Consider the following 13,727-nt stretch of genomic DNA (forward strand, 5'->3'; position numbering starts at 1 on the left):
GTCTGCAAGAGGGTAGTGAGACCAGCTATGTTATATGGGTTGGAGACAGTGGCATTGACAAAGAGGCAGGAGTCAGAGCTGGATGTGGCAGAGTTAAAGATGTTATGCTTTGCACTCGGTGTGACTAGGATGGATAGGATTAGGAATCAGTATATTAGAGGGTCAGCTCATGTTGGACAGTTTGGAGACAAAGCAAGAGAGACGAGATTGCGTTGGTTTGGACATGTGCTGAGGAGGGATGATGGGTATATTGGGAAAAAGATGCTAAGGACGTTGCTGCCAGGTAAGAGGAAAAGAGGAGGGCCTAAGATAAGGTTTATGGATGTGGTGAGAGAGGACATGCAGGCGGTTGGTGTGACAGAGCAAGATGCAGAGGAAAGGAAGAAATGGAAAGAGATGATCTGCTGTGGCAACCCCTAATGGGAAAAGCCGAAAGATGATGATGAAAAGATGATTGTTAATGGATCTTATCTCCCTGGGCCTTTACTGAAATGTGCAACTGTCCATCAGACTTTACCAGTAAACAGACAGGTACATTTGTTCATAAGTTGTTAATAGGCTAATAGCTGCTAGGACACTTTTCAGCCTAGCTGAGCACCCCAGACCATTTGGATCCCAAATATCATGTATGACTGGGCTTCTATGAGAATGCTAGTAGGGAGGTAACTAAGGATTTTTAGGGGGCAGCGTTAGTTAGGATAATACTTTTATTATTGACAGCCCATACAATTGCCAAGATTATATTTGAATAGGGTCAGAGAGGAATTCTGTTTTACATGGATGTGGAGCCCATTTTATAGTGTGGGGATCCTTTGGGACACCTATCTGTCTCTCCAGCACATTCTGTTTATGTCACAAATGACGTTCAGTTCCCTGGATGTAATGCTTCTGGTGGTGTTTGTTTTGCACATGTATAACAGATCCATGTTGTCAGGGTCTGAGGAAGCTCTATGATCCAGTCAAAGATCTCCTCTCAGCAGCCTGTAGGAGACTGAATACAGTAACAGAGCTTTTACATTATCAGTGTAAAACAGGGTATTCATTCCCCAAATTCTCCTGTGAGAAACCTATGTGGGATTTCCAACTGTTGCAAATGTCTGATTAGATACATGCCAAAGGGGACATTGTATTCAATGATAGGTCTGATAAGTGCTGGATAGAGTGGCACTGTAACTTCCTTGGATAATGATGACATACCCTTACCTATAAGTTGGGTGACATAGAATGCTTTTCTTATTATCTAAGCTACATGCTTGTCAAAGGTCAAATTGCTGTCAAAATTTCCCAGATCCCTTACTTCTTGGTCGACTCTTAAGGGAGTTTTATCAATAGAGTAATTTACTTTGTTTGGCAGTTTTACAAAGGGCATTATTCTGCATTTTTTGGCATTGAGTTTTAGGCCATGGCTTGGCATGAGTAATTTGTCTGTATTAAACCTACTCGCAAGATGTTGGTGTCTTGGGAGAATCTGTAATAGCTCCCAATTTAGTCATCTGTGAACTTGGTAAGCCAGAGGTCTTGAACATTAGCCTTGACATCCAAGAAGTAGATAGCAAACATGAGTGGGCCAAGCATGAAGCCCTGGGGTACTCTGCTGATCACCAGTCTCTTGGTGGAGGTGGTCTCACTGATCCTGACATCTCGGGCCCTGTCTGTGAGCCAGTTGGAAATCCAGCAATTTATGTAAGGATTTATACCTAGCTCAGAGATCTTGTTAACAATGTCTAAGTGGGGTATTGTATCAAATTCCTTAGCCAAGTTGTTGTTTGTCTTTCAGCTTTTTCCCGGTAAGGGGTCACCACAGTGGAACTCCAGTCTGCTAATGATTGGCAGTAGATTTTTATGAAACACCGAGGTGCCAGCTCAACACCCAACCTTCAACAAAGGAACGCCCATTTACACACGCATGTCTTTCAAACGCTACCCAACCGTGGGGAGGCCATGCAGACTCCACACAGAAGGCACTCCCAAGCCAAGCCGAGAATCGAATGGGAGAAACTCTTGCTGTGAGGTAATAATGCTACCGCTGTACCAGCATGGATACGTGCTGTTTTACCTGCATCCATTGCCTTGCTAACCCTCTCAAAGAATTGAATCAGGTAAAGTAGACATGACCTTCCCTTAATAAAGCCAAAATGGGATGGGCCCAGTATCTGTAAGTTACCAGTACCCTTGGTTATCATTTCCATGATAACTCATTCCATGCCTTTGCATAATAGGCTTGTTAGACCAATTGGGTCTGTAGTTCCCTCGGTCAGTTGATAGTTATCCCTTATGGAGGAGAATGACTGTTGCAGTTCTCCATTCACTTGGAATGTGGCCTGTTTCAAGACTCTAGTTGAAGAGTGCCTCAAGTGGTCCTGACAGGTCATGTTTTAGACTTCCCAGTAGACAACTGGTGATGTTGTCAGACCCATGGAGGTAGTGTTCTGGGCTTTAGTGATTGCTGCCAGCACCTGGCCCTTGGTGATAGCTGGGGGAAATATGGTATAGGGTATTTCATCCAGTGGAGCTGGGGGGCAGTGGGTTGAAGTTTGAGCTGAATTTAACAGCCAGTAGATTTATTATGTCACCCAGATTGGTAAAGGTGGTACTGTTCATCACCAGTTCAGCACACTGCTGTGATTTACCTCTAAGGTTTGGGTGAGGATAGCAGATATTGTTATCTGTGCTAGCATGACTGGCTTAAGTTTTATAAATAATTGTAAATAATTGTAAATTACCCTGCATTACATATGCCAGCATGACTAGCTATAATTTTGTATATAAGTTTATGTCTTTTGATTATCACTCTGATTTATGCAAGATATTTGAATGTCAAACAGTGTTCTTCTGGCTGACCAAATGTACATGTTTTTTAAAGTGAATTCTGAATGCATGTTATGCCAGAGTCAGCTGACCTAGAGGTGATGCTGTTGTTAGTCAGGGCTGGGAGAATATAATCTTCACTGCAGTTATTTATTTACTTTTCAAAGTCTGATATAAGAGACTAGAATGCACATAGAAGCTTCCTGTTACTTTATAAAAAATCTGCTATGAAAGCAGGTTCTGAGTCAGTTGTTCAGTTGTTTTCCAGAGCTGCTCAGTAGTAGTAATTCAATTATTTCCAGAGCAGTTATTCTAGTTTCTGAGGACATAAAACAGCATGGAGTGTGGACATAATTCCTCATCTTGCTTTGCAGAAGTAAGAGTACAATCTTGCCTTGCTGAGTTATTTAGATTAGACAGGAACAGTTAATCTTCAGATAGTCAGGGAAATAAAGCTATTTACTTAGTGGTTTTTAAAATCAATGTGAGATCTGTCCTACAGTATTATTTTCATAATCCCTTTGTGTGAAACTCTAATGTTTATTGGAATCGGTTATTCAATATTTACATGTTTTAAATGATTTTTTTTTTATTATTAAAATTTTTTAGTACCTCTCATTGTGGCTAGTTATTTAGTGAATATTTTTAATAACTTGAGAGTGTTTATGCTTATTGTGATAACAGCAGGGCCACTCCGAAAAGCCTTACTGCTTGGGACACATGCTACCATTTGTTTCAATATCTATTTTACCCAATATAATTGAAACCCACACTTGAAGGGCATTGTGGTATTTGACTGGTGACAGCCATTACCTTGTAATTTGGGCAAAGAAACATAGCAGGTAAATCTGTGTCACCCTTTCCCAAGAGTGTGTGTATGTGTGAATATCAGACATTTAAGAGTGAGTGTGTCAGATACAGAGAAATGGGATACAGTGCTCTGCAGTGGTTAGTGTGGAGACTCATCTGCAGACCTGGAGAGAAGCATACAGTTCAGTTTCAGGTATGGAACCTGTTCCCAGTATACTCGTAGGGGAAATAGTGTATTTCTATCCCTGTTTTTAGTGGCACTCCCTTACTAGATACAGTGGTGAGGATAGAAACTCCTTAGTTACTGCTCTGTGATGAAGAAGAGTGCTTGTCACAGTTCTGTACAAAGCTGAAGAAGACCTTATGATTGCCCTTAGCCTGTGAGACTATTTTGACCTCTTAGTTTGCCTTGTTGGAGTTAATTAGACCTCTTAGAGTCTTATTTAATTGTATAAGAGTCCACTTGTTTTTAAGGGAGTTACTCTCCCTGATTTTGGTTGCAAGTTTTCTTTTATTATTATATACCCTGTTTAGGTGAGAATTCCACCAGTGGGGTTTGTTTTTAGTGTTTGTTTTGGGTTTATTTCATGGTTGATATGGCAGCCTCTATGTAACGAATCACATATTTGTATAAGGACTCTGGGAATAATTCTGCATACATAGCTGTGATACTGAGGTTGGAGAGGCCTTGGATTTTGACATGCTCTCACTTAACAGGATGTAGTTTCCCTTTGAAGAGTTCCTAATTGTTACTAGTTTAGCTGGATTTCCTGGGTTGATTTTTATTTCAAATGAGGTAGCTATGTGATCTGACCTCACTAATGAGGATGTGACATGGGGTGGGGGGGGCAACAATTTCCCACATTGGTGAGCACCGGATCAAATATGTTCATAGGTTCATAGGTTCGTACTAGGCTATCTGCCCTAGGGCATTTATAAGCCTAGCCAGAGTGTATGTGGCTTACACCACCCCTTAGGATGAGAATACTACACCCTTTTAGGGTTTAGTTTACTATGCCTCTGTCTAGTAGTGACAAAGAGATGACCCCCGGGGTAAACCTACGATCTCCCATCCACTCGTCGAGATTTCTCTTGAATAGAGTCAGTGAGGGGCTCTGCCTAACATGGACTGGGATTCTGTTCCAGAGTGTAGGGAGCCTCTGGGTTATGAATCTGTCCCTCCAGCACGTTCTATATATTTCTGTGTTGAGGTTTAAGTCACTTGTTCTTGTGGCTCTGATGGATTTGGATTTTTTGAGGTGGAGCATGTCCATTAATTCAGGATTGGACATGGCCTTGTACATCAGGCACAGATCACCTCTGAGTAGCCGGTATGCGACTGAATAGAGCTGGAGTTTTTTCAGTCGGGCAGCATATGACATATGTTTAAGACCCTTTATCCTCTTGGTGAGGAACTTTTGGGGTCTTTCCAACTGCTGCAGGTGTCGGGTGAGATACATCCCAAATGGGGCATTGTACTCAATCATTGGCCTGATAAGAGAAGAGTACAGGGGCACAATGACCTCTCTTGATCTAGATGTGAAACCCTTCATGATAAGGTGGGCAATATAGAAGGTCTTCCTAACCACTTTGGCAATGTGAGTGTCAAATGAGAGGTTACTGTCAACCTGGGTCCCTAGGTCCCTGATTACCTCTTCCGACTTAATGGATTACCGCCTATGCGGTAATTTGTCGGTACCTTGTTTTTCCCAAAGGGTATGACTATACATTTTTTGGCGTTTAGCTTAAGGCCATGGCTCTGGCACCAATTATCCATTTCTATGAGGCCTCTCTGAAGGATGTTTGTGTCCGCTGGAGTATCAATTATGGCGCCCAGTTTGAAGTCATCTGCGAACTTTGTCAGCCACAATCCTCCTATGTTTGCCTGTACCTCGGAAAAATAAATGCCGAACAAGAGGGGTCCCAGCACTGAGCCCTGTGGGACACCACTTGTGACTGGCTTAGAGTCTGACATAGCTCCAGCAACTCTGACCCTGTGGGTTCTGTCCTTGAGCCAGTTTGCAACCCATCTTGTGACATATGGGTTTACATTTAAGCTGGTGAGTTCGTCTATGATGCCCGAGTGGGGTATTGTGTCAAAGGCTTTTGCAAGGTCAAGGTAGGCTGTGTGAACTGCCTTACCCTCATCAATGGCCTTAGTGACTGTTTCAAAAAAGTCGACCAAGTTCAGAAGGCAGGATCTGCCCTTGACAAAGCCAAATTGGGTAGGATCCAATGTCTGTAGGTCCCCAATGTCTTTGTTTATGAGTTCCATAATGATCCTCTCCATAGCTTTGCAGACCAGGCTCGTCAGGCTTATAGGGCGGTAATTTCCAGGGTCCGTAGAAGCACCGCCTTTGTGAAGTGGGACCACTGTTGCCATACGCCACTCTTTGGGTACGTGTCCTGTGGTAAGGCTAAGATTAAACAGCAGCCTTATGTGTGGGTTTAGTTCCTCTTGGAGTTCATGTAGCACACAGCCCGGGACACCATCCGGTCCCATTGATGCTGTGTTTTTAGCTTTAGAGAGGGCGGCTCTCACCTGGGCATCTGAGATGTTAGGGAGGCTACACTCTGCTGGGATAGTTATTTCTCCTTTTGGGGGGAGGGGGAGGAGAAATTTGCACTGAACCTGTCTGCCAGAATGTTGGCAATGTCAGTGGGTTCAGTGTATTTTGTGTCATTTTGGACTAACTCTGAGCATATCTGGGAGTTTCCACCCAGGTTTCTAACATAGCTAAAGAAGGTCTTGTGATTGTCCTTTGTGTCATTTGCGATTTTTCTCTCAAAGTTGGCCTTGGATGATTTTATGAGTGATCGTAGTTTTTTGCTAGTACTGATCAGAGATGCCTTTCCTTTTAGGGATTTTGCTCTGTCATGTAGTAGCTTCCTCCTTCTGTTGTAAAGTTTGTTTATGGCTGGGGTCCACCAGACCGGTCGCCTGCCTTTGGGGGAATGGGTCTTGGTTTTATTTGGGATTGCATGATCCATGCATTCTTGAAGGTGCCCATAGAAGGCATTTGCAAGGGATTCAGCAGTGTGGGTTGTGGTTTCCACTGGCCCAGGGGCCTTGAAAGATACCACTTCAGTCTTAAGAAGTGTGAAGTTTGCTTTTGAGAAGTTCTTCACTGTGGTCTTTTGTGCAGGGGTGGGGGCGGATGTGGATTTCCAGTGAGATTAATTTATGGTCTGATCTTACCAAAGAGGGATGTACTTCGGTGTGGAGCATTTTGTCCCCATGTTTGTGATGATCAGGTCTAGTATATTGTCTCCTCTTGTGGGAATGGTGACTAGTTGTTCCATTGCATTTGAGTTTATGAATTCTAAGAACCTTTGGGCTAGAGTGTTGGGGCTTGAGTAATGTTCCCAGTCTATGTTTGGGTAGTTGAAGTCTCCCAAAATGATGGTATTTGGAGAGACATTCATACTCTCCAGTGTCTTCAGGAAGGCTGTGTGGAGTTCCTGAGTTTGAGAGGGTGGTCTGTAGCATGCTACAAACTGTAAGGTAGTTTTGCCTATGGTTAGTTGCACCTGGATAGTCTCCGATGCTTCTTGCGTTGCCACTAACCTGGAGGTGTGGGTATCCTTGATGAAAATGGATACTCCCCCTCATTTTGTGGTTCTGTCCAAGTTTTGGGGCCGGAAAGCATGATATGAGGTAAAACCTGATAGTGCTGGGGTGCTCTCAGGAGCCTTGAACCAGGTTTCAGTCACTGCACAGACATCGATGTTCTCCATACTGAGAAGGGCTTCGAGGGCATGCATCTTGAGGTTTAGACTTCTGGCATTGAGCAGCATTACCCTTAGTTTTTTTCCACTTGTGTTTTCTAGGGAGGTAGGTTTGTCATTTGAGCCTTGCCTAAAAAAGGCACTATGGGGGTGGCAAGAGCCTTGGCCAATATCCGGACGCCCAGGGGTGACAGGTGCAAACCATCCCCTGCGAAGCAGCGTGGCTTGTCAAGCATGTTATCCCAAGCAGACAGACACTGGATCCCCTTAGAATGACACCAGTAATTAAGCCAATTGTTAAAACTGATCATTTTGTCTTTGTACCGTGGCATCATTCTTGGTGAGGGTAAGATGCTGCTCAGGGTCAGGGTCATACTGGCCTGGGCTACATAATCAGAGAGCTCCTCTATGTCTCTTTTCATGTAGTCCAGTGAGGTACATCTCAGGTCGTTTACACCTGCATGTACAATGACTGAGTCATATTTGTACTTGCTGTGGAGTGACCTGAGTGCTTGTGTTATGTGGCGGATTCTAGCTCCCAACAGGCAGCTTACTGTGACCCTCTCCTTGTTCAGTCTGGTGAGCGGGACGTCAGTGTGCCTGACTATGGAGTCAACTATTACAAGTGTGTCTGGCATGTTGTTTGGCCTTAAGGGCTGTGACTGTTTAGCACACTGACTTTGTGAACTATGTGTTGCATTTGCTATGTCTTGAGGTGGTGGTTGCTTGGGTGTCTGCTTTGGAGGCCTCTGTTGTTTTAGTAGATTTTTAATCAGCGCCGCCGAGTATGTTTTTGTGTGTTTATGTGTTTGGTTTGCAGTTGTGATAGTTCTATGTGAGACTGGGTTTGTGGTGTGTGTGGTTACCTTCCCCTCCTGACTGGTCTTGCCAGTACTGAATTGAGAGAGCTCAGCCTCCAGTTTGGCTATATAGTTGCATCTCTCGCATATATTTGTATTTGTTGGGAGGAGGAGAGGGTTGTCTGTGTACATGAGGCAATTGTAACATTGCCTCAAGATTCCCAGATTCACCAGCTGAACAGGAGAGGATGCTAGCAACTGACCCTTCGACATGCTAGAAATAGTGAAAAAGATTGCTGTGCAACTGAGTCAGAAAGGACCTATAGGGAAATGGGTACTCAACAGAATTTAGGTGAATGAAGTACTTTTCGTTTGTTTAAGAGTGCTTTACCTGTATACAAAATGCTTTAGGAGCAAGTGCTGAGCTTTTCAGATAGAGTATAGGCTGTTTAGATTGCAAGTAGAACAGTTCTAAGGGAAAAATTGAAGAGCAGACTTGGCGGAGCCAGAAAAAGTTTAACCTTGTTTAACCAAGTTTAACCTTGTTTAACCGGTGCTGAGCTATGCGCACGACCGCGCAAAGCCGTGCAAAGGCGGATTTTAAGCAGTGAACTACAAAAGAGCTAGGAATGGTCCCAAACAACCAATTACTAACAGCTTCTTGTGCTGAGGTCACTTCCCCCAAGGATAGGTAGGCTGCTCAAGGCTCCCCACTCCCACTGGTGAGCAAAGAAACTTCCTTTTATCCAAGTAAGGTAATAGACAACACAGGAACTACACCACAGCCCAGAATACAGCAATGCCTGTATAGTGGTCTAAACTAGTCGAAAAAGGCGGGAAAACAAGGATTATTTTTCTGTTTTTTTGTTTTTTTTGCAGAAATACACAGAAAATGCAGAGACAGTGATAAATTAGTTACACAGGCTAGCACACTTTAGTGGGCAGCCTCCACAGTTCAATTAAACAAACAAACAAGCAAACTTTCGACTAAATTCGACTAAATGTAACTTTAAGTGCAATTTTTAAAATAAATGCAGTAATCAGTAAAAAAACAGTTCAGGCTAGTTTAAAGTAAGCAGCAGAAGCTATTTTCAGTGAAAAAAAAAGCAAAGATACTTAAATCCAGAAAGTAGTCGCTTTTTCGAGTTCCTTGCTGCTAGGACCACTCTGTAAACCCACGTGGAGCTTGTCTGAGCAGTATAGCCAGAAAAAAACGCCCAGAGGCAGATTTTAAGCAGTGAACTACAAAAGAGCTAGGAATGGTCCCAAACAACCAATTACTAACAGCTTCTTGTGCTGAGGTCACTTCCCCCAAGGATAGGTAGGCTGCTCAAGGCTCCTCACTCCCACTGGTGAGCAAAGAAACTTCCTTTTATCCAAGTAAGGTAATGGACAACACAGGAACTACACCGCAGCCCAGAATACAGCAATGTCTGTATACTGGTCTAAACTAGTCGAAAAAGGCGGGAAAACAAGGATTATTTTATTGTTTTTTTGTTTTTTTTGCATAAATACACAGAAAATACGGAGACAGTGATAAATTAGTTACACAGGCTAGCACACTTTAGTGGGCAGCCTCCACAGTTCAATTAAACAAACAAACAAGCAAACTTTCGACTAAATTCGACTAAATGTAACTTTAAGTGCAATTTTTAAAATAAATGTAGTAATCAGTAAAAAACAGTTCAGGCTAGTTTAAAGTAAGCAGCAGAAGCTATTTTCAGTGGAAAAAAAGCAAAGGTACTTAAATCCAGAAAGTAGTCTCTTTTTCGAGTTCCTTGCTGCTAGGACCACTCTGTAAACCCACGTGGAGCTTGTCTGATCGGTATAGCCAGAAAAAAATGCCCAGAGGCGGATTTTAAGCAGTGAAATACAAAAGAGCTAGGAATGGTCCCAAACAACCAATTACTAACAGCTTCTTGTGCTGAGGTCACTTCCCCCAAGGATAGGTAGGCTGCTCAAGGCTCCCCACTCTCACTGGTGAGCAAACAAACTTCCTTTTATCCAAGTAAGGTAATGGACAACACAGGAACTACACCACAGCCCAGAATACAGCAATGCCTGTATACTGGTCTAAACTAGTCGAAAAAGGCGGGAAAACAAGGATTTTTTTTGTTTTTTTGTTTTTTTTGCAGAAATACACAGAAAATGCAGACACAGTGATAAATTAGTTACACAGGCTAGCACACTTTAGTGGGCAGCCTCCACAGTTCAATTAAACAAACAAACAAGCAAACTTTCGACTAAATTCGACTAAATGTAACTTTAAGTGCAATTTTTAAAATAAATGCAGTAATCAGTAAAAAACAGTTCAGACTAGTTTAAAGTAAGCAGCAGAAGCTATTTTCAGTGAAAAAAGCAAAGATACTTAAATCCAGAAAGTAGTCGCTTTTTCGAGTTCCTTGCTACTAGGACCACTCTGTAAACCCACGTGGAGCTTGTCTGAGCAGTATAGCCAGAAAAAAATGCCCAGAGGCAGATTTTAAGCAGTGAACTACAAAAGAGCTAGGAATGGTCCCAAACAACCAATTACTAACAGCTTCTTGTGCTGAGGTCACTTCCCCCAAGGATAGGTAGGCTGCTCAAGGCTCCCCACTCCCACTGGTGAGCAAAGAAACTTCCTTTTATCCAAGTGAGGTAATGGACAACACAGGAACTACACCACAGCCCAGAATACAGCAATGCCTGTATACTGGTCTAAACTAGTCGAAAAAGGCGGGAAAACAAGGATTATTTTTTTGTTTTTTTGTTTTTTTGCAGAAATACACAGAAAATGTGGAGACAGGGATAAATTAGTTACACAGGCTAGCACACTTTAGTGGGCAGCCTCCACAGTTCAATTAAACAAACAAACAAGCAAACTTTCGACTAAATTCGACTAAATGTAACTTTAAGTGCAATTTTTAAAATAAATGCAGTAATCAGTAAAAAACAGTTCAGGCTAGTTTAAAGTAAGCAGCAGAAGCTATTTTCAGTGAAAAAAAGCAAAGATACTTAAATCCAGAAAGTAGTCTCTTTTTCGAGTTCCTTGCTGCTAGGACCACTCTGTAAACCCATGTGGAGCTTGTCTGAGCAGTATAGCCAGAAAAAAACACCCAGAGGTGGATTTTAAGCAGTGAACTACAAAAGAGCTAGGAATGGTCCCAAACAACCAATTACTAACAGCTTCTTGTGCTGAGGTCACTTCCCCCAAGGATAGGTAGGCTGCTCAAGGCTCCCCACTCCCACTGGTGAGCAAACAAACTTCCTTTTATCCAAGTAAGGTAATGGACAACACAGGAACTACACCACAGCCCAGAATACAGCAATGCCTGTATACTGGTCTAAACTAGTCAAAAAAGGCGGGAAAACAAGGATTTTTTTTGTTTTTTTTGCAGAAATACACAGAAAATGCAGAGACAGTGATAAATTAGTTACACAGGCTAGCACACTTTAGTGGGCAGCCTCCACAGTTCAATTAAACAAACAAACAAGCAAACTTTCGACTAAATTCGACTAAATGTAACTTTAAGTGCAATTTTTAAAATAAATGCAGTAATCAGTAAAAAAACAGCTCAGGCTAGTTTAAAGTAAGCAGCAGAAGCTATTTTCAGTGAAAAAAAAGCAAAGATACTTAAATCCAGAAAGTAGTCGCTTTTTCGAGTTCCTTGCTGCTAGGACCACTCTGTAAACCCACGTGGAGCTTGTCTGAGCAGTATAGCCCATGAGCAGTATACTGCATGATCCTCATGCACTATCTGTTCAAGGGTCTTTGTAGTAATAAAACCCACATATGTAGAGGCTATTAATACTGACCTGCCCAAGCAACAAGGACCTCCAAAGTTGAAATGCAAACAAACACCACCCCCAAATTCAACCAACGCATCACATAGCTCACAACACCAGTGTGCAACCCAACAGCAGCCCCTAAGGCAAGACAACATACCCAACAATTTAGTCATAGGTGACTCTATAGTCAGGCACACTGATTTCCCACTCATCAGGCTAAACAAAGACAAAATTACAGTTAGTTGCCTGTCGGGTGCCAGGATCTGCTACATAATGCATGCACTCAAGTCACTCCACAACAGGTACAAATATGACTCTGTCATTGTCCATGTTAGAGGGAATGACTTGGGACGTGCCTCCCTGCACTACATGAAAAGAGACATGGAAGAGCTCTCGGATCATGTAGCCTAGGCAGGTATGACCCTAGCCCTGAGTAGCATCCTGCCATTGCCAGAATGATACCACAGTATAAGGACAAAATGATTGACTTCAATAATTGGCTAAGCTTCTGGTGTCATTCAAAAGGGATCCAGTATCTGTCTGTCTGGGATGACATGATCAACAAACCACGATGCTTTGCAAGAGATGATTTGCACCTTTTGCCCCTGGGATTCAGGTTACTGGCTAAGGCTCTTGCCACCCCTATAGTGCCTTTTTTAGGCAAGGTTCAAAGGACAAAACTACCACCGTAAGGGTACAAGCAAGCAAAATCTGAAGGTAATGCTACTCAATGCTAGAAGTCTAAACCGCAAGATGGACTCTCTCGAGGCTCTCTTAAAAATGGAGAACATCAATATCTGTGCAGTAATTGAGACCTGGTTCAAAGCTCCAGAGAGCACCCCTGCAATACCAGGCTACAACTCATACCACACTTTTTGGTAATCAAACCAGGACCGAAACAGTAAAGGTGGAGGAGTGTCCATATTCACCAAGGATATTCAGACCTCCAGGCTGGTTGCCCAACACAATGCATCTGAAATTCTCCTGGTGCAACTAACACTAGGTAAGACAGCAATACAAATTGTAGCTTGCTACAGGTCCTCCGCCATGCTCCAAGATTCTCACTACACCTTTCTAAACATACTGGAAAATATTATGATACAACCAAACACCCTAATACTGGGTGATTTAAACTACCCTGCCATTAACTGGGAAAGCTACTTCTGTGCCAAAATCGTTGCTATATGGTTCTTAGAATTTAGAAATTCCAACACCCTAGAGCAACTAATTCCTAGTCCCAGCAGGGGTACCAATATTCTAGACCTGATCATTACCAACATGGGAGATCAATGCTCCACATCAGTGGTCACCCCCTCATTGATCAGATCAGACCATAAGCTAATCATTCTTGACATACACATACCACCCCCACCCACCTTTAAGGAAATCTACATAAAAAACTTTTCCAAGGCCAACTTCATGCTTCTCAAGTCAGAAGTAACAAACTTCATGACACCCATGCAGATGGGAACTGGACGTTGAACTGCTGAATCCTACACTAAGGTGTTGTACAAGCACATTCACTTGTGCTTGGACCGAGCCATCCCAAATAGCACCAAGTAACTGTCCTCTAAAAAAAGGAAGCCAATCTGGTGGTCCCCTACCATAAACAAGCTGTACAACAGAAGGAAGAAACTGCTGCAGAAAAGAGGAAGAACCCAGGATTCAAAAAACTCCCTCACCAGCCTCAGTAGAAAGCTGAGATCCCTAGTTATGAAAACAAAATTGCCAAAGATTCCAAAGACAACCACAAGGCATTCTATAGCTATGTCAAGAATCTAAATAGCAATACTCAGATCTGCTCTGAGCTAC

The sequence above is a fragment of the Protopterus annectens genome, chromosome 17.part0 (genome assembly GCF_019279795.1).
Source record: "Protopterus annectens isolate FY-2018-M chromosome 17.part0, PAN1.0, whole genome shotgun sequence".
Classification (NCBI taxonomy): domain Eukaryota; kingdom Metazoa; phylum Chordata; order Ceratodontiformes; family Protopteridae; genus Protopterus; species Protopterus annectens.